The 22972-nt window shown below is 47.6% G+C and overlaps 1 protein-coding gene across 3 annotated transcripts in view; it reads right to left on the bottom strand.

Moving 5' to 3' along the window:
* Positions 1–21016, bottom strand: part of GNG3 (G protein subunit gamma 3) — a 58952-nt gene extending 37936 nt beyond the window's left edge. Inside the window, exon 1 of one of the 3 annotated variants that reach the window (XM_086938104.1) lies at positions 20994–21016. The gene's annotated coding sequence lies outside the window, so the exon portion shown is untranslated. Of the gene's footprint in view, positions 1–19004; positions 19836–20603; positions 20628–20993 lie in introns of those variants that run through there. The other 2 variants (XM_086938103.1, XM_086938101.1) reach the window with 2 other exon arrangements.
* Positions 21017–22972: the final 1956 nt, after the last annotated feature.

The raw sequence follows: 22972 nt of genomic DNA, 5'->3' as shown, positions 1-22972 counted from the left end.
TGCCAGGTACGTGGATGGGCCCCCTCTAGACTCAATTAGGAGCTTACAGGCCGAAGTGCAGTGCGGAGGGGGCCCCCTTGAGCTTGAGGGCCCCCCACACTGCGGGGGATGCGTGGGCCTGTGTTACGCCCCTGGTTTGCCCTTTCAAACGTCCAAAGGTATTTTTGACGAGTTTTTTTATATAGCGCTGGCTAGACCCGGAGGTATCAGAGCGCTTTACATGAGGATCAGTGAGTTACAAGTTACAAATTACATATGTTACAAGAGCATAGTAAAACATAAGAAAAAAAAGCATTGTTACGGTAATTCGTCAGAGAGAGAGAGGGAGGAAGGGGACACAGCGGGGTGAACAGTGCCCCTTGTCTGGCTGGGTAGGTGACAGCGAGGGGGTGAACCAGGGCTAATCTCCTCTATAGCTGTCTAGGCAGCTCCACCGGGCATCGGCCATATTTCTCGGCTTCCGAGTCCCGTTCCTTTTGAAAGTCTCACAGCGCTGCCACTAGGTCATCTCTGGTAAGCGCTATTTGAGTATATTGCTCCCCTTAGTCGTGTGCTGGGCCCTTCTCAGCTGACACGAAGTAGTAGGAGACCTTGTTGGATACTTTTATTGGTGGCATAGGGGCTGCAGCGCAAATCTGTCCTGCTAAGTGCGTAACTCTCCTTCTGACTCGCGGGGCTCTCGTGTAAAATGAAAGAAGGCAGAGCCTTGCTGGTGGGTTGCTGTGCACTCGGTGGCAAAGCTTCCAGGAACCAGATATGCAGACACCATTATGATGTCAGGCATTGCAAAAACTTGATCCACTCTATGATGGGAGAGTTGCGTGGGCTTCCCTTGATAGCGGCAGAGCAATAGTGAGGGCCGCTTATATAAAGGGATGTTAGGTCAGCGTGAAGGGAGTAAGTACTACTGCAACACAAACTAGATGAAGGTATGGGGTCAGACTCCTACACCTCCCCCCCCCACACTTCTCAGTGGAGAAGTGTGGCTCACTGGTTAGAGTGGCAGACCCTGATGCAGAGATCTGACCCGGGACCAGGGTTCAATTCCCGTCGCGGCAGGGTCTTGGGCTCATTGTCCGCAGACCCGATAATTCTCACCACGGTGCCTACTCTAATCATAGGTCCCACTCTGCAACTCTGGGCAATAGCTTCCTTAATCACCACACCGGCACTAATCGCTAAGGATGCCTGGCTTCACCTTGGGGTGCCCAGGAGTGGGCGCCTCACAGGAACAGGCCAGGATGGTTCCTCAGCGGTACAGCGCGGGGACACACTGGCTAGTGTAACCAGGCGCTTTATAAGCTCAGTTACTTTATAGGCTCAGTTACAACTCCATGGTACCCACAGGAATAAAAGAGCACAAATTGTAGATTTCGTGGAGCTGGTATGTAGCTATTGCAGTGCTATGCCACACTGGACTTCATTATATTATACTGTATGTTAAGAGTTTCTTTTTTGATGTGGTTTGTGTCTTTGATGTATATTTGTTAGATTGTGATGTGATGTCTTTAGAGCACATTCTGCCACTGATGTTCCCTGAAGTCCTTTGGGGGTTGGGTGGATTCCATCGCAGAGAGGAGTATGATTTACCTGGGGATGAAGATGAAAGTATTGTGTACATGGTCACTCATCTGTGAAGTGATTGAGTCTGGGAGGGTGACACTGGTATCTAATGGAATGGGCTCTACCAAGCTACTTACACATCTTGTTCTGTGATACGCCCATGGGTACGCTTTATTGACATTTGTTGAAGGCAGGATCTAGGGAGACCAGCCCACCTTGTTGCCCAGATAGCCATCTATTCGATTGTGTGCCCTGAGCTGGAGTCAAGGCAAGACTTTTGTCTACGGCAATGTGCAGTATGGCCTGGTTGGAAGGGATGTGAGATCTGTCATTCTCAAATATGAGAGACCTCTATGCAGCAGATCCTTCACCATCATCAAAGCTCCCATGGCCGCAGAAGGCCTGCGTGATGCATGCACTTCCGAAACCCTGACATGCATCCTCCTCAACGTGCGCTCCCTGAACTGACACACCGTAGAGATTTGGGACCTGATCGACACCCTCTCACCCGACGCCGCCTTCTTCACGAAAACCTGGACCAACGCCACCTCCAGCCCTGACATCGCCACTGCCATCCCCGACGGCTACAAGATCCAGAGAAAGGACTGCCCTCACCACCTGGGAGGAGGTCTCGCCATCGCACACAAGAACCCCCTCCGACTCTCCACGTCTGGCATGAGTGACCCCCACTCCAACACAGAACACCTCCACTTCCAGAGCCAGACCAGCCCCAGGACGACCCTTCGTGGCACCCTCATCTACAGACCGCTAGGACCTCGCACCCAACCCGCTAATACAATCGCAGAGCTCGCCGCACCCCACGCCATCACCTCCACAGACTACATTCTACTCAGGGACCTGAACTTCCACCTCGACAACTGCAACGACCCTGACTCCATCACTCTCCTTGACAACCTCGGACTGAAGCAGCTGGTCAACACGTCCACGCACAGAGCTGGACACACCCTCGACCGCATCCTTGCTGGAGGAACAAACATTTGCTTCAGCCACATCACCCAGCGCCCCTGGACGGACAATGACTGCGTTCATTTCACTTTCAACATCACCACCGCACCCAAGCCCTCCCCACGCCCGCCACGACGGAACTGGAGCAAGATCACAGAGGAACGCCTCAACGCCCCCTCCTCCAAACCCCCCCCCCCCCCCACACACCCCCAGTGCCAATACCGACACCAACTCCGCAGCCATGAACTTTCACCGCTGGATCTACTGCTGCGCCGACAAGCTCGCACCCCTCCACCACTCCACCAAACTACGCCCTCTGAAGGCCGCCAGGTTCACCACAGAACTTCGAGAAGCCAGACGCTCCTGCAGAAGCCTGGAGAAGACCTGGGGAAACCAGAAAACCTCGGAAGCACAGAACAACCACAGGAACACCCTGAAGGAATACCACCTGGGCATAAGAGACACCAAACAGACCTTCATAAGAAACAAAGGGCCATATGTATCAACATCCAGATTTGCAAATCTCAAATAGCGATTTTTTAGAAATCGCTATTTGAGATTTGCAAATTGGTATGTATGTAGAAAATTGATTTTTTTTATAGATTTCTTAAAATTCCTTAATTGCGATTTGCAAATTGCGAATCGCAATTAAGGAATAATTTCCCATTCATTACTATGGGCCAGGAGGCCCATAGGAATGAATGGGAAGGTATTCTCAATTTGCGATTCGCAAATTGAGAATAATTTCAAGGGTGCAGGGGTGTCCAAAGGACACCCTGTTGCACCCCTGAAATAAGCATGGGTGCACATGTGGTGCACATACATGCCCTAAGGGCATGTATGTGCATCACATGGCACTTTGAAAAATGCAAAAATGTGCATTTTTAAGGAATTCGCAACTTACCACCAACTTGAAGTTGGTGGTAATTTGCGATTCCTTAAGGACAATTTGCATTTTTTTTGCTTCATACATTGCATTTAAGGAATCGCAAAATGTGCCATTCCTTAAATGAATTGCAAAATAAGGAATCGCAAATTTTGCGATTCCTTGTTTTGCACCAGATTTTCATTAATACATACCATTTAGCAAATTCGCAAATGCCAAAATTCTGCGAATTTCGGCCTTTGCGAATGCGCTTGATACATATGGCCCTAAGTCCAGACCAACGCGACCAACGCCAAGGAACTGTTCAACGTCATACAGCAGTTCGCAAAACCCACCAGCGAAGCCACGAATGTCACACCCTCCCAGGAACTCTGCGAAAAGCTCAGCTCCTACTTCCCCCTGGAGACTAAGGTCCTCTACGACAACTTCAGCGAGCCAGCACCAGACAACACCCGCCTACCCACCACAGCCGACAAGCCGACCACCACTACCTAGGATCCCGCTCCCATCAAACTCATCACTGCGACAATGAAGAAAACCCACTCAGGAGCCCTAAAAGACCCCTGCCCTCCGCACATATTCCACAGGGCCACCATCGCCATCGCACCCGAACTAGGACGGACCATCAACGCCTCCCTCAAATCCGGCTTCTGGCCAGGCGAAACGGGCGGAGGTGAAACCCCTCCTCAAGAAACCTACGGCCGACCCTACGGACCTGAAAATCGGCCCATCTTTCTCCGTCCCTTTGCAGCCAAAGTCACAGAAAGACTCGTAAACGCCCAACTGACTGCCTTCATCGAAGAGAACTCCATCCTAGACGCCTCCCTGTCTGGATTCTGCAGCAATCACAGCAACAAGACCATCCTCCTCGCTGCCATTGATGACATCTGCATGCTACTCAACCAGGGACACACTGCGGCCCTCATGTCTTAATAATTCACGATTTTCACTCAGGATATTCTTGTCCAAAGATTGATTTCCCATATTGTGGATATTTTGCCTTTTCATAGTAATTCAGTTGATATTTGTTTATTTGTCATTCACTTCCTGGCACATTTCGGGGCCTCTGACTCATCCTCAGGGAACCTGTATTGAGCTGTATTGAGCTGTACAGTATGCTTTATTTAGAAAAGGATATAATTAGCTGCAGAGTTTTTTTTGATGGTTTATAGGCTGTCTACAGTCATGAGTCACACATGAGTTACCCACCATCTTGTTTTCCAAACCATCAGGTTGACCTAAACTCGTCCATGAGATAGCTTATTATGTCCGTAACCAATATGGCCACTCTGTCTTAAATGCGAACCGCGCAGAGTGGTCACTTGGGTATGTTTTCCAAAATGTTCAAAGTATCAACTTTACATTATATATTTGTGTAAACCTTAAATTAAAAAGTAGAGTTGTGGCGGCCTCAAATTTGGTCTAAGTACGTACTTCTTCAATACAATTTTTATTTTAGGTACATCTGAAAACATCTGCCCTCATGTCTTACTCCTCAGTCCTGCAAGAGCTGCCTTTCCACTTGATACTTACCACTCCCCTCCTGCAAGACTTAATTTTCTCTCAATGCTTATCCTTGCATTCTAAAATACTAATTTAATGCTTGATATTTACCCCTCTTTAACGACTAATCCTCCTTTTCCTACAATCCGCATTCCTCCTGGTTGATTTACCACTCCCCTCCTAAAGTCCTTATCTGGGAACTGATCCCTCCACTTCTTCAAGATTCCATAACCCTGAGTACCAATCCCTTCCTTTCTGCAAGACCGTGTAACCCTGAGTAGCGATTCCTCCCCTTCTGCAAGACCCAGTATCTCTGATTACTTATTACTCCCCTTCTACAAGATCATACAACCCTGAGTTCCAATCCCTTCCTTTCTACAGGACAGCGTATTCCTGAGTACCTATACCTCCCCTTCTACAAGGCCCTGTAACCCTGAGTACCTATCAACCCCCTTCTACAAGACCCTTTAACTCTCAGTACCCATTCCTCTACTTCTACAAAATCCCATAACCCTGAGTATCTATCCCTCCCCTTCTACAAGAACCCGTAACTCTGAGTATCTATCCCTCCCCTTCTACAAAACCCTTTAACTGTGAGTACCAATTACTTCCTTTCTACAAGATCATGTACCCTGATTACCTATTGCCCCCTTCTACAAGACCCTGTAACTCTGAGTACAAATACCTCCCCTTCTACAAGGCCCTAAAACCTTGAGTACCTATCAACCCCCTTCTACAAGACCTTTTAACCCTGAGTACCCATTCCTCTACTTCTACAAGACCCCATATCCTGAGTACCTATCACTCCCCTTCTACAAGAACCTGTAAGCTGAGTACCTATTCCTCCCTTTCTACAAAACCCTTTAACTGTGAGTACCAATCCCTTCCTTTCTACAAGACCGTGTACCCTGACTACCTATTGCTACCCTTCTACAAGACCCTGTAACTCTGAGTACCCATTCCTCAACTTCTACAAGATCCTAATATCCTGAGTACCTACCCCCTTCTACAAGACCCTGTAACCCTGAGTACTTATTGCTCTACTTCTACAATATATCATAACTCTGAGTACCTATACCTCCCCTTCTACAAGGACCTGTAACCTGAGAAACTATTCTGCCACTTCTACAAGATCCCATAACCATGAATACCTATTCTACCACTTCTACATGATCCCATAACTCTGAGTACTCATCCCTTCCCTTCTACAAGATCCCAAAGCCATGAGTACCTACCCCATCCCTTCTACAAGATTCCATAACCTTGCGAACCTATCCCTTCCCTTCTACAAGACCCTGTAACCTTGAGTACCTATTCTGCCAATTCTACAAGATCCCATAACCCTGAGTACTCATCCCACTTCTTCTATGGGATACCATAACACTGAGTACCTACCCCATTCCTTCTACAAGATCGCATAACCCTGAGTACCTATCTCGTGCCTTCTACAAGACCCTGTAACTCTGTGCACCTGTTTTGCCACTTCTACAAGGTCCCATAACACTGAGTACCACTTTCTCCACTTCTACAAGATTCCATAACCCTGAGTACCTTTCCCTCCTCTTCCACAGGGACCTTTAACCCTGAGTACTTATCCCTCCCCTTCTAAAAGAGCCCATATTCTTAAGTACCTATCCCTCCCTTTCTACATGACCCATTAATCCTGAGTATCTTTCCCTCCCCTTCCACAGGGCCCTTTAACCCTGAGTGCTTTACCCTTCCCTTCTACAAGATCCCATAGTCCTAAGTACCCTTCTACAAGACCATGTAACCCTGAGTACCTATTCTGCTACTTCTACAAGTTCCCATGACCCTGAGTAGCTACCGCACCTCTTCAACGAGATACGATAACCTTGGGTACTTATCCTGCTCCTTCTACAAGACATGATAACCCTGAGTACCTATCCTGTCCCTTCTACAATACCCTTCAACCCTGCATACCTATTTCTCCGAGTCTACAGAAGCCCATAACCCTAAGTACCTAATCCTCCACTTGTACAAGCCCCTGTAACTCTGAGTACCTATCCCTCTTTCACAAGACCCTGAGTACCTATTCAGCCACTTCTGCAAGACCCTTTAATCCTGAGTACCCATTCTCCACTTCTACAAGACCCCATAACCCTGAGTACCTATCCCTCCCCTTCTACAAAATGCTATTACCCTGAGTATCTATTCCTACGCTTTTACACGATCCCATAACACTGAGTACCTATCCTTCCCCTTCTACAGGACCCTTTAACTGTGAGTATTTATCCCTTGCCTTCTACAAGATCCCACAAGCCTGAGTACCTATCCCTCCTCTCCTACAAGGTCCTGTAACCCTGAGTACCCAGTCCTCTACTTCTGCAAGACCCCATAACCCTGAGTACCTATACATCCCCTTCGACAAAATTCTTTAACCCTGAGTATCTATTCCTCCGCTTTTACAAGATCCCATAACACTGTATACCTATCCCTCCCCTTCTACAGGTCCCATTAACCCTGAGTACCTATCCCTCGCCTTCTACAAGATCCCACAAGCCTGAGTACCTATCCCTCCCGTCCTACATGGCCCTGTAACCCTGAGTACCCAGTCCTCCACTTCTACAAGATCCCATAAGTCTGAGTAGGTATTCCACCACTTGTACATGATCCCGTAACCCTGGGTACCTATCTCATCCCTTCTACAAGACCCCGTAACACTGAGTACCAATTTCTCCACTTCTACAACATCCCATAAGCCTAAGTACTTTTCCCTACCATTCTACAAGACCATGTAACCTTGAGTACGGCTTCTACAAGATCCCATAACCCTGCGCACCTATCCCTCCCCTTCTACAGGACCCTTTAACCCGGAGTACCTATCCCTCCCCTTCTACAAAATCCTATAACCCTGAGTACCTGTTCCTCCACTTCTACAAGATTCCATAACCCTGAGTACCTTTCCCTCCCCTTCTACGGGGCCCTTTAACCCTGAGTGCTTATCCCTCCCCTTCTACAAGATCCCATATTCCCAAGTACCGTTACCCTGAGTACCACTTTTGCAAGATCCCATAATCCTGCACACCTATCCCTCCCCTTCTATAAAATTCTAGAACCCTGAATATCTATTCCTCCCCTTTTACACGATCCCATAACCCTGAGTACCTATCCCTCCCCTTCTACAGGACCCTTTAACCCGGAGTACCTATCCCTCCCCTTCCACAAAATCCTATAACCCTGAGTACCTGTTGCTCCAATTCTACAAGATCCCATAACCCTGAGTACTCATCCCACTTCTTCTATGGGATACCATAACACTGAGTACCTACCCCATTCCTTCTACAAGATCGCATAACCCTGAGTACCTATTCTGCTACTTCTACAAGTTCCCATGACCCTGAGTAGCTACCGCACCTCTTCAACGAGATACGATAACCTTGGGTACTTATCCTGCCCCTTCTACAAGACATGATAACCCTGAGTACCTATCCTGTCCCTTCTACACTACCCTTCAACCCTGCATACCTATTTCTCCGATTCTACAGAAGCCCATAACCTTAAGTACCTAATCCTTCACTTGTACAAGACCCTGTAACTCTGAGTACCTATTCCTCTTTCACAAGACCCTGAGTACCTATTCAGCCACTTCTGCAAGACCCTTTAATCCTGAGTACCCATTCTCCACTTCTACAAGACCCCATAACCCTGAGTACCTATCCCTCCCCTTCTACAAAATGCTATTACCCTGAGTATCTATTCCTACGCTTTTACACGATCCCATAACACTGAGTACCTATCCTTCCCCTTCTACAGGACCCTTTAACCGTGATTATTTATGCCTTGCCTTCTACAAGATCCCACAAGCCTGAGTACCTATCCCTCCTCTCCTACAAGGCCCTGTAACCCTGAGTACCCAGTCCTCTACTTCTGCAAGACCCCATAACCCTGAGTACCCATCCATCCCCTTTGACAAAATTCTATAACCCTGAGTATCTATTTCTCCGCTTTTACAAGATCCCATAACACTGTGTGCCTTTCCCTCCCCTTCTACAGGTCCCATTAACCCTGAGTACCTATCCCTCGCCTTCTACAAGATCCCACAAGCCTGAGTACCTATCCCTCCCCTCCTACAGGGCCCTGTAACCCTGAGTACCCAGTCCTCCACTTCTACAAGATCCCATAAGTCTGAGTAGGTATTCCACCACTTGTACATGATCCCGTAACCCTGGGTACCTATCTCATCCCTTCTACAAGACCCCGTAACACTGAGTACCAATTTCTCCACTTCCACAACATCCCATAAGCCTAAGTACTTTTCCCTACCATTCTACAAGACCATGTAACCTTGAGTACGGCTTCTACAAGATCCCATAACCCTGCGCACCTATCCCTCCCCTTCTACAGGACCCTTTAACCCTGAGTACCTTAAAAGATCCAACAAGCCTGAGTACCTATCCCTCCCCTCCTACAGGGCCCTGTAACCCTGAGTACCCAGTCCTCCACTTCTACAAGATCCCATAAGTCTGAGTAGGTATTCCACCACTTGTACATGATCCCGTAACCCTGGGTACCTATCTCATCCCTTCTACAAGACCCCGTAACACTGAGTACCAATTTCTCCACTTCCACAACATCCCATAAGCCTAAGTACTTTTCCCTACCATTCTACAAGACCATGTAACCTTGAGTACGGCTTCTACAAGATCCCATAACCCTGCGCACCTATCCCTCCCCTTCTACAGGACCCTTTAACCCGGAGTACCTATCCCTCCCCTTCTACAAAATCCTATAACCCTGAGTACCTGTTCCTCCACTTCTACAAGATTCCATAACCCTGAGTACCTTTCCCTCCCCTTCTACGGGGCCCTTTAACCCTGAGTGCTTATCCCTCTCCTTCTACAAGATCCCATATTCCCAAGTACCATTTTACAAGACCCTGTAACCCTGAGTACCTATCCTGCCACTTCTACAAGATCCCATAACCCTGAGTACCTACTCCATTCCTTCTACAAGATGCGATAACCTATATTGCCCCTTCTACATGACCCTTTAACCCTGAGCACCTATCCCTCCCCTTCTACAAGACCCTGCAACCCTGTGTACCTATTCCTCAGATTCAACAAGAACCCATAACCCTGATTACCTAATCCTAAATTTGTACAAGACCCTGTAACCCTGAGTACCTATTCAGCCACTTCTAGAAGCCCCTGTAATCCTGAATACCCATTCCTCCACTTCTACAAGACCCCATAACCCTGAGTACCTATCCCTCCCCTTCTACAGGACCCTTTATGCCTTCTACAAGATCCCACAAGCCTGAGTACCTATCCCTCCCCTTCTACAGGACCCTTTAACCCTGAGTACCTTAAAAGATCCAACAAGCCTGAGTACCTATCCCTCCCCTCCTACAGGGCCCTGTAACCCTGAGTACCCAGTCCTCCACTTCTACAAGATCCCATAAGTCTGAGTATACATTCCAGCACTTGTACATGATCCCGTAACCCTGAGTACCTATCTCATCCCTGCTACAAGACCCTATAACTCTCTGCACCTATTATGCCACGGCTATAAGATTCCATAACGCTGAGTATCAATTTCTCCACTTCTACAAGATCCCATAAGCCTAAGTACTTTTCCGTACCCTTCTACAAGGCCATGTTACCCTGAGTACAACTTTTGCAAGATCCCATAATCCTGCACACCTATCCCTCCCCTTCTATAAAATTCTAGAACCCTGAATATCTATTCCTCCCCTTTTACACGATCCCATAACCCTGAGTACCTATCCCTCCCCTTCTACAGGACCCTTTAACCCGGAGTACCTATTCCTCCCCTTCCACAAAATCCTATAACCCTGAGTACCTGTTCCTCCACTTCTAAAAGATTCCAGACCCCGGGTACCTTTCCCTCTCCTTCTACAGGGCCCTTTAACCCTGAGTGCTTATCCCTCCCCTTCTACAAGATCCCATATTCCCAAGTGCCCTTTTACAAGACCCTGCAACCCTGAGTACCTATTCTGCCACTTCTACAAGATCCCATAACCCTGAGTACCTACCCCATTCCATCTACAAGATGTGATAACCCTGAGTACCTATCTCGCCCCTTCTACATGACCCTTTAACCCTGAGCACCTATCCCTCCCCTCCTACAAGACCCTGCAACCCTGTGTACCTATTCCTCAGATTCAACAAGAGGCCATACCCTGAGTACCTAATCCTCCACTTGTACAAGACCCTGTAACCCTGAGTACATATTCAGCCACTTCTACAAGCCCCTGTAATCCTGAATACCCATTCCTCCACTCCTAAAAGACCCCATAACCCTGAGTACCTATCCCTCCCCTTCTATAAAATTCTAGAACCCTGAATATCTATTGCTCCACTTTTACAAGATCCCATAACCCTGAGTACCTATCCCTCCCCTTCTACAGGACCCTTTAACCCTGAGTACCTATCCCTTTCCTGTACAAGATCTTATAACCCTGAGTACCTATGCCTCACTCTCTATGTGACCCGTTATACCTGAGTACCCATTCATCCACTTCTTCAAGATCCCATAACCCTGAGTACCTATCTCACCCCTTCTACATGGCCCTTTAACCCTGAGCACCTATCCCACCCCTCCTACAAGACCCTGTAATCCTGAATACCTATTCCTAAACTTCTACAGGACCCTTTAACCCTGAGTACCTATCACTTTCCTTATACCAGATCTTATAACCCTGAGTACCTATGCCTCACTCTCTATGTGACCCGTTATCCCTGAGTACCCATTCCTCCACTTCTACAAGATCCCATAAGCCTGAGTATAGATTCCACCACTTCTACAAGACCCTAAAACCCTGAGTACCTATCTCGTCCCTTCTACAAGACCCTTTAACTCTGTGCACATATTCTGCCACTTCTAAAAGATCCCATAACAATGAGTACCAATTCCTCCACTTCTACAAGATCCCATAATAAAGTACTTTTCCCTCCCATTCTACAAGCCCCTGCAACCCTGAGTACCACTTCTACAAGATCTCATAATCCTGTGCACCTACCCTTCCACTTCTAAAACGTCCTATAACCCTGCGTATCTGTTCTCCACTTCTACAAGATTCCATAACCCTGAGAACTGTTCCCTCCCCTTCCACAGAGCCCTTTAACCCTGAGTGCTTATCCCTCCCCTTCTACGAGACGCTGTAACCATGAGTACTTATTCCTCTACTTCTACAAGATCCCATAATCCTGAGTAGCTATTCATGCACTTCTACAAGAACTTGTAACCTGAGTACCTATTCTGCCACTTCTAGAAGCTCTCATAACCACGAGTACCTATCCTGGCACTTCTACAAGGTCAAATAACCCAGAGTACTTATCCCCCCTTCTACAAACCCCTGTGACCCTGAGTAGCTATTCTGCCACTTCTACAAGATCCCATGAACCGGAGTACCTACCCCATCCCTTCTACAAGATTCCATAACACTGAGTAACTCTCCCTCCCCTTCTACAATATCTTTTAACCCTGAGTACCCATTCCTCTACTTCTACAAGATCCCATAACCCTGAGTACCTATTTATCCCCTTCTACAAGACCCTGTAACCCTGAGTACCTATTCTGCCACCTCTAAAAGATCCCATAACTATGAGTACCTATCCCTCCTCTTCTACAAGATCCCATAACCCTGATTACCTACCCATCCCTTCTACAAGAGCACATAACCCTGAGTACCTACCCCGCCCCTTGTACATGACCCTTTAACCCTAAGTACCATCCCTCCACTTCCACAAGATCCCATAATCCTGAGAACCTATCACTCCCCTTCTACAAGACCATGTAACCCCGAGTTTCTATTCTTCCACTTCTACAAGATCCCACAACCCTGAGTACCTATCTCGCCCCTTCTACATGACTCTTTAACCCTGGGCACCTATCCCTCCCCTCCTACAAGACCCTGCAACCCTGTGTACCTATTCCTCAGATTCAACAGGAGGCCATAACCCTGAGGACCTAATCCTCCACTTGTACAAGACCCTGTATGAGTACTTATTCAGCCAATTGTACAAGACCCTGTAATCCTGAATACCCATTCCCCCACTTCTACAAGACCCCATAACCCTGATTACATATCCCTCCCCTTCTATACAATTCTAGAACCCTGAATATCTATTCCTCCACTTTTACAAGATCCCATAACACTGAGTACCTATCCCTCCCCTTCTACAGGACCCTTTAACCCTGAGTACCAATCCATTGCATTCTATAAGATCCTATTACAGTGAGTACATATGCCTCCCCTTCTACATGACCCTTTAACCCAGAGTACTTATCCCTCCCCTTCTACAAGATCTTATAACCCTGAGTACCTATGCCTCACTCTCTATGTGACCCGTTATACCTGAGTACCCATTCCTCCACTTCTACAAGATCCCATAAGCCTGAGTATACAGTGCACCACTTCTACAAGATTCCATAACCCAGAGTACCTATCTTGTACCTTCTACAAGACCCTGTTACTCTGTGCACAAAGTCTGCCACTTCTAAAAGATCCCATAACACTGAGTACCAATTCCTCCACTTCTACAAGATCCCATGATCCTGAGTACCTATCCCTCCCCTTCTACAAGACCATGTAACCCTGAGTACCACTTATACAAGATCTCATAATCCTGCGCACCTACCCATCCCTTCTACAAGAGCCCATAACCCTGAGTACCTACCCCGCCCCTTGTACATGACCCTTTAACCCTAAGTATCATTCCTCCACTTTCACAAGATCCCATAATCCTGTGTACCTATTCTTCCACTTCTACAAGATCCCACAACCATGAGTACCTATCTTGCCCCTTCTACATGACCCTTTAACCCTGAGCACCCATCCCTCCCCTCCTACAAGACCCTGCAACCCTGTGTACCTATTCCTCAGATTCAACAAGAGCCCATAACCCGGATTACCTAATCCTCCACTTGTACAAGACCCTGTAACCCTGAGCACCTGTTCAGTCACTTCTACAAGACCCTGTAATCCTGAATACCCATGCCTCCACTTCTACAATACCCCATAACCCTGAGTACCTATCCCCCTTCTATAAAATTCTAGAACCCTGAATATCTATTCCTACACTTTTACTAGATCCCATAACACTGAGTACCTATCCCTCCCCTTCTAAAGGACCCTTTAACCCTGAGTACACCTCAATGCCTCCAGGATCAACTATCACAACCCCTGAAAACAGCTGGCTTCAAAAAATGGGGAGATCTCTGGGCAGATTCGGGCCTAATGAGTTGGAACACGTTGGTACAGCTTACAGAGGGACAGTTGACTAGGTTTAAATACTACCAGCTGTCCGCCTGGTGGTCCAGTCAAAGCATGCAAAGGGAGGAAGATACAGATATTCTTGATGCAATTGGCAGAAGGGGGAATGGGTAAAAGAGTTATCTTTTTGGTACAATTCAATGATCAAAGAAGAGGAGAGTGAATTGTACCCGGAGATAATAAAGTTATGGGGAAACTGTATAGCCGAGCCCCCTGAAGAAGTCTGTAAGGCATGGTTAGACTCTTTTTCCCTTTCACAGAGGCTAATTAAACCCGCTAATTTAAGGCGCAACCACCTGTTTACGGCTCATAGAGTCTATTGGACTCCGGCCAAACTGCATAAGATAACACGAAACAACTATTATTGTCCCCGTTGTAATCATAACGCCGCTGATGATATCCACATTTTTCTGAAATGTCCAGCCATTCAAAACTTCTGGAAAGCGATAATGGATTTTTTGGGAGATGTACTTTCAATAACTATTACATGTTCTCGCAGATTAGTCTTCTTTGGTTTACTGAAAGAATACAATATCAAGAATCTGGATACTCAATTCATTTTTTACACAATAGTTATCGCAAGGAGACAAATCTGCATGGAGTGGAAGTCAGCGGCTCCCCCTAGATTTGCAGTATGTTTGAAGTATTTAATGGAAGTGTGTAAAATGGATCAGGCTGGCCGCAGCGAGAACTTGGAGAATGTCTGGTCTAAACTGATGGTCTGGATAAATAGGTGAGCAGTCCTGTGATTATGCCAGAGTTTGTGTCGGTCCTGTCCTCCACCAGGCCTAGGGTGCCCAAAATAGGTCTGGAGGAGTAGGATAAGGAAAGCAGCCTACCTCTGGGAACCCCTGTCTGCTATGATACTGTTTTCCATGGTGGACTCGAAAAAACAACAGTATAAGAGGCAACAGCGAGACCCATCTAGAGCATATATATTCTGGTGGCATATATGAGGACAAAAAAAAAAAAAAAAAAAGGATTACCTAATCCTCCACTTGTACAAGACCCTGTAACCCTGAGCACCTGTTCAGTCACTTCTACAAGACCCTGTAATCCTGAATACCCATGCCTCCACTTCTACAATACCCCATAACCCTGAGTACCTATCCCCCTTCTATAAAATTCTAGAACCCTGAATATCTATTCCTACACTTTTACTAGATCCCATAACACTGAGTACCTATCCCTCCCCTTCTAAAGGACCCTTTAACCCTGAGTACCTATCCCTTTCCTTATACAAGATCTTATAACCCTGAGTACCTATGCCTCACTCTCTATGTGACTCGTTATCCCTGAGTACCCATTCCTCCACTTCTACAAGATGCCATAAGCCTGAGTATACAGTGCACCACTTCTACAAGATCCCATAACCCTCAGTACCTATCTTGTGCCTTCTACAAGACCCTGTAACTCTGTGCACATATTCTGCCACTTCTGAAAGATCCCATAACACTGAGTACCAATTCCTCCACTTCTACAAGACCCCATAAGCCTATGTACTTTTCCCTCCCATTCTACAAGACCCTGTAACTCTGAGTACCACTTCTACGAGATCTCATAATCCTGCGCACATGCCCTTCCCCTTCTACAAAGTCCTATAACCCTGCGAATCTGTTCCTCCACTTCTACAAGATTCCGTAACCCTGAGAACTGTTCCCTCCCCTTCCACAGAGCCCTTTAACCCTGCATGCTTATCCCTCCCCTTCTACGAGATCCTGTAACCAAGAGTACTTATCCCTCTACTTCTACAAGATCCCATAATCCTGAATAGCTATTCCTGCACTTCTACTAGAACCTGTAACCTGAGTACCTATTCTGCCCCTTCTAGAAGCTCCCATAACCACGAGTACCTATCCTGGCACTCCTACAAGGTCCCATAACCCTGAGTACTTATCACCCCTTCTACAAAACCCTGGGACCCTGAGTACCTATTCTGCCACTTCTACAAGATCCCATAACCCTAAGTAGCTATTCTGCAACTTCTACAAGATCCCTTAAACCGGAGTACCTATCCCTCCCCTTCTACAAGATCCCATAACCCTTAGTACCTACCCCATCCCTTCTACAAGATTCCAAAACACTGAGTACCTATCCCTCCCCTTCTACATGACCTTTTATCCCTGAGTACCCATGTCTCTACTTCTACAAGATCCCATAATCCTGAGTTCCTATCCCTCCCCTTCTACAAGACCCAGTAACCCTGAGTATCTATTCAGCCACTTCAACAAGATCCTATCACCCTGAGTACCTACCCTTCCCCTTCTACAAGACCCTGTAACCCTGAGTACCTATTCCTCCTCTTCTACGAGATCCCATAACCCTGAGTACCTATTCCTTCACTTGTACAAGATCACATACGCCTGAGTACCTACCCTCTCTTCTACAAGACCTTGTAACCCTGAGTACATATCCCTCCCAGTCTGCAAATTCCTATAACCCTGAGTACATATTCCTTCACGTTTACAAGATCCCATCACCCTGAGAACCTATCCCTCCCCTTCTACATGACCCTTTAACCCAGAGTACCATTTCCTCCTCTGCTTCTACAAGATCCAAAAATCCTGAGTATGCTTTCTGCCAGCTCTACAAGATCTCATAACCCTGAGTACCAATCTCTTCCCTTCTACAAGATCCTGAGACTCTGTGCACCTATTCTGACACTTCTACAAAATCCCATAACACTAAGAAGCTATTCATCCAGTTCAACACGATCCCATAAGCCTGAGTATCTGTCCCTCCCCTTCTACAAGATCCTGTAACCCTGAGTACCCATTCATCCATTTCTACAAGATCTCATAACCCTCAGTACCTATCGCTCCGCATCTACAAAATCTTATAGCCCTGATTCCTATTCCGCCACTTCTTCAAAAGCCCATAATCCTGAATACCTATCCCTCCCCTTCTACAAGACCCTGTAACCCTGAGTACCTATTGCACCACTTCTACAAGATCCCATAAGGCTGAGTACTTATTCCACCACTTCTACAAGGTCCCATAACCTTGAGTACCTATTCCTCCCCTTCTACAAGACCCTGTAACCATGAGTACCTATTCCTCCACTTCTACAAGATCCATAAGCCTGAGTGTGTATTCTGCCACTTCTACAAGATCCCATAAGCCTGAGTACCTATTGCCCTTCTACAAGACCCTGTAACACTGAGTACCCATTCATCCACTTCTACGAGATCCCATAATCCTGAATACCTATCCCTCCACTTCTACATGATCCTATAACCCTTAGTATCTATTCCTTCACTTATACAAAAGCCCACAACACTGAGTACCTATACCTCCCAGTGTAAAGGACCCTTTAACCCTGAGTACCTTTCACTCCCCTTCTACAAGATCCCATAACCCTGAGTATCTATGCCTCCCCTTCTACATGACCCATGAACCCAGAGTGCCCATTTCTCCACTTCTACAAGATCCCATAAGCCTGAGTACCTATCCCTCCTCTTCTACAAGACCTTGTTACCCTGAGTATCTATCCCTCCCCTTCTACAAAATCCTATAACCCCAAGTGCCTAGTTCTCCACTTTTCCAAGATCCCATACACCTGAGTACTAATCCCTCCCCTTCTACAAGATCCCATGTGCCTGAGTACCCAGGGTCTTGTAGAAGGGGAGGCCTTCTACAAGACCCTGTTACCCTGAGTACCCATTCCTTCACTTCTACAAGATCTCATAATCTTGAGCACTTATCCCTCCCAATCTATAAGATCCCGTAAGTCTGAGTACCTACCCCTCCCCTTCTACAAGACCCTGTAAACCTGGATATCTATGCCTCCTCCAACCTCAAACCCCCATTCCCTCAGTTGTTATGCCTCTCTGTTCACACGCCCCTTCACCATGGGTATGTTTGCCTCCTGCCAAGGCCCTTTTACTCTTAATACTGATATCTACTCCTACGAGGCCGCTCAGCTTTGAGTGTTAAGGCCTCCCTTCCTACAAGCCTTTCTCACCCAAAGTGCTCAACCCTCCCATCGTACAAGACCCCTTTGTCCCTAGTGGCTGCCCCTCCTCCTACAAGAGATGCCCTTACCAAGGGCTCCCGTTGCTTCTGTCCTGTAAGACCCCCTCTGCTTGGATACTTACCTTTCCCATGAGATCCATTCCCCCTTAAACAAGAGTAATTGTGATCCGAGACTTAGAAAGCCGCATTAGCCTGACTACTTACATCGCTCCTTAAACCTTACTAGTTTGACCTTATTCTTTACGCCCATTCTGACCCGTCCTGTGTGTGTTTATGAACCTGCCCGTTTTGAAGGGATTTCGTTTTTTTCTTGCCTGTCACGAGCAAAGAGTTTGGTAATAGGCAGCCGTAATCTCCATGGTGACGGTCGGGGTACCAATATGGAATGGGGGGATGGGAATAAGTAAAGATGGGTTTGCGGAAATGATGAGCGGTGAGGATATGTAGCGTTGGGGAGGGGGTAATGGAAATGGAGAAAGATGTTGATTGGAGGAAGATGGTGGGTGGGGAGGAATGGGAGATGGCGGGGAGGGAAGGGATAACGGGGATGCAGGAGGGTGGGGGCGGTAGAAAGGATGCTGCAGAGAATGAGAAGGGTGGGGCATGGGGGAAGGGTGCTGTTGGAAAGTTCTGGGCATGAGGAAAGCGGGATGGGCAAGGTGTGGGGTAACGATGCGGTGGTGAAGTGTTGCTTAAAATGGAACGCCTGGACGGATCGGAAAGGAGAAGTAGGGACAAAGGGGAAGGATGAAATGTGGAGCAAAACGGGAGGACACGGCACGTGGGCTGAATGAAGAGTGGCGGCAGGCGGAGCGTGCATGACGGCCTCACTGGTGTTGCGTCCACACTCACCTGTCACGGTTCCGTGCTGGCAATGGCGACAGCCCCTCGGGGAAGCGGAGCCCCGTCTCCTCGCCGTGTCAGGGTCTTTTTGCGCTGAGCTTGCCCCCTTCTTAGCAGTCGGCCCTTGGGTGGGTGTCTCTACATCTATCGCCCCCTTCCAGTCGCTGACACAAGAAGGCGCGTCTGAGGACAAACAATGCTTCAGGGTGATCTGGGTGCTGTCTTCTACTGGGCGTGGTGGGGGTGAGTTAGGTACGGTTTTCTAATACACAGCGTTCCTCTATATGGCGTCTTCAAAAACAGCTTAGACGTCCTCTGGCAGAGGGCACTCCAATATTGGGCGTTGTTGGGTTGAGCGGGTTCCCTCCTTCGGTAGACAATGCTCCTCTCTACGATGTTTTCACGATTGTTGTATTTTGCACCAATTGAAGACGCCCTCGGGCAGATGGTGTTCCTTTACTGGGCGTCTTCAAGATGAGCTGGATACATAAGATGGTTGTCGCTTGGGTGTCCTCGGCATTGATTGGGTGCTGTATGCCGGTAGGCGGCAGAAGATGTTTTTCTCCACAGCACTGACGAGGAGAGTGATAGGGCTGCCCTACTGAGCGTCTTCAGGGAAGGTGGAGCACCGTCGGCAGTGGACTATCCTCACACACTCCCGAGTCTGGAACCCCCGTTACGCATCCAGCCTCTGTCTGGGACCCGCGCTCTTCAACACCCCTGTCTAAGAGATGAGCGATCTCCGTTCCGCGCTGCTTAGAAAATGGTGAAAAGTCGGCGCGCGTCTGCGAGCCCCGCCAGCATCACTGGTACCCAAGGAGCCCCGTGGGATGCAGGAGTGAGGACCACTGAGTAGGCAGACTGTACCATCTCCGGGGTGGGGGGTGGATGGCGCTCACTCAAGGTATAAAATGGGTGTGTCCCACTGCTCCCACCAGCATATATATCTCAGCCTTTGGGCCATGTAGGGGCGACATTTGTTGGCATTCACTCCCGCAGTAAACAGTGCTGGGGTGGCAGCGCTACCGTTTATTCTTTGTCTCGATTTCACCTATTGGTGCATGGTATTACCCAACCTTAGCCGCAGTGAAGAGATGTGAAAGGAGCAGGGATGGAGACGCCCAATCCCCCTCCCAGATCCACCCTTCCTCCCTTATTACTCTGCCCATCATTTCCTCGCCCTTTTTTCCATCGTTCTACCACATCTCTTATCTTTTATCCTCAGCCCTGCCTTATTCCCTCTACTTAATTATCCCAGTCTCATCCGCTGCCCTTCCCCCGCACTTCATCCTGTACTCACCTCCCGCCATCCCTCCTCCCTTTTCCGTCGCCACCATTTCTTCTCCTTCATTAATTTTCAGCTTTTTTCCCGTATAGTTTAGGGCACCTTCATCATTCATGCTGTCAAGCCCCCGAATTCCCCTCCCTTTACCAACTTCGTTATACTCCCTATCCCGATTTTTCTCTCTCCCATACCATTGCCCTCCCTCTCCCATCAACCGCCCATGACCCACTCTTTCATCCTTACCCTCTCATCCCTGCTTCTCTTCCTTCATCCTCCGACTCCATCCCACCCATTCTTCCTACTCAGTCATCTTCCCTTCTCACCATCCTACGCATCCTTTTCCTTCACCCTCCTCGACATTTGTGTCCCCTCTTACTCCAGATCGGGTGAAATGAGGACTCAATAATATGATATCTTACCCATCCCACCCCCTTGCACTCTATCCTCCCCGTCATACTCTGTCGGTTCCCTTTTATTCGCCTGTGTGCTCAGTTCTTTTGCTACCCTTGAACTGTGTTTGATTTACATTGACATAGCCCTATACTGTACACTCATCATAGCCACCTTAATCTCCCCGTCATTCACTCTCCCTCCAACCCTCCCCCTCCTCCCTTCTCCTCTCTTACAAACTCCATCTCAGCGGAGAGGGAAGATGAAAAGGTTCCCCTCATCCCAGGACCAGCGTCCATCCTCCTCCTCTCACACACCATCACCTTCGTTTTATCCGCGCACCAGCTCATGCTTTTCTCCTTTCTGCCCATCCTCTCTTCCCGTGCACTCTTTCGACATTCATTCTCGCGGACAGTCACACCCACCCTGTCCCTATCTATCTCCTCATTCCCTTTAATCCCATCCCCACCCTTCGCCGTTAACCTACCCAATCTTCACCCAGTAAATTACAACATTGTTTTCGTTGTGACATTCTCATATGCCTCTTGTCCCCACCCTGATTGCCCTATATCTTCCCCTCAAGTATCCATCTAGTCGCCGATACATAGTCTGTTGCTGCCAAGGAAACAGTTTATAAAGTCAATGCACACCACTTCGTTTTCGGTAATTTAGTATTTGGATTTATCCAAAAGTACCTGACTTTTTAGGTTGATGAGGCGACACACAAATGGTTACAACGTTGGTACTATTGCGCTATCGTCCACAAAATTCCCTTTTAATCCAGTCTTTCTAAATCTCCCCGCTTGAAGATTTGGGGGCCATCTGCTTTATTGTCACCATGCAAGCTTTTTTCAGTATTGGAATTTTCACCAAGTGATCGCTATAGTACTTTAGTCGCATTAGGAACAGGAAAGCAACAAAAAAATACAACTCCCAGAAGGAGTTATATTGCTACTCAAAAATCCCGCACTGGACTCTGTCGGTGGAGACCTGGAGTGAGGTGAACAATCGGTATATACCACGCCATCTTCCCAATTAGCCTCCTAAATAAGTTTGGGTTGGCCAGTTGAGGTATTCTATGAAGCTGTTTTAATAATATTACTTTTGACAGCAGCCCTTCACATTTTACTTTGTGCTAATTGGCGCTGCAGAAAGTTCACCCATTCCAAGATGGCCGCATAATTCAACCAATCTGGTGACTCCCCGATAGCACGTGACACTAGACGCTGTAAAGGGAGAGGCTTGCGACGCATGCAGATTTGGCGTGTTATCAGGAAGGTGTTTCGGGTGAGTGCTTTTGAAGGCAAAGCGCGAGTGTGCAACGTCTCTCCACGCAGTTTTTGAGGAGGGTAGAGTTGTTTAAAATGACATCTCTGAGGAAATTTCAATCTGACTGTCAGAGGAGAAGACGAGCATGCCTCGCGTGTTACTCCCCCACCCCCTCCTCCCAAATGCTTATTGGTTCATATAAGAACCCTTCGGTGAAATCCAGACTCTCGGATTTCACATGAACCTGAGAACTTCTCTCACCAAGGAAATCCTACTATCTAAGAGGGACCTCCTTCCTCATTCAGTATCCCTCTGGCCTCGCGGCACATCCCTAATTCTAAGGGTCTGTCAGACTCTCGGAGCCAGTGCCCCCTAAATCTGAGGCTCCCTCTGATTCGAGGATTTCTCTAAGCCCAAGACACAGCCCACAGTGCCCACCTGCCTTATCATTGCTTCGACCCCCAATCAGGTAACACACACAAACAAGGTGATGGGAGGAATGACTACACATAGTCTGACCTTTAGATTCTTCTCCCCAGATACGCTAGAAGAGCCATTAACACTGACAGAGCTATATCAATCTCATGGGCCCCACCCTCTCCCAAAGTAACAACGCAATCTGCCTGTATCCCCTGTCAGCGTAAGACTGGCCTCCATATCTTGTATCCTCAAAGGTTTGGTCCATCTTTCTGGAAAGTCTTACCAGGATGGGGCCTCCTACTAAGAATTGTGATGCTCATCTCCCACCACCCTACAGGGAGCACATTACCATGGTGGTGTGAGGTCTTCTCTGAGGCAGTCAGAAATTACTGCGTAACGGCAGAGCTAATGTAATTTACCACCACAATACTAATAATGCACACACATTGAAACGGGCAGTCGCTCCCTATTAAGACTGGACTCTCTCAGGGTGGAGAGGACTAGCAGTGAAAGCTTATTCCAGGAGGATGAGCTCCAAATTCAGTGCAATGCTAAGTAGCACTTAATTTCAAGTCAGTACTTTACATTAAGGAAAGGATAATGACTTCAAGAG

The sequence above is a fragment of the Lissotriton vulgaris genome, chromosome 9 (genome assembly GCF_964263255.1).
Source record: "Lissotriton vulgaris chromosome 9, aLisVul1.2, whole genome shotgun sequence".
NCBI lineage: Eukaryota > Metazoa > Chordata > Amphibia > Caudata > Salamandridae > Lissotriton > Lissotriton vulgaris.
This window is presented reverse-complemented; position numbering and strand designations above follow the sequence as displayed.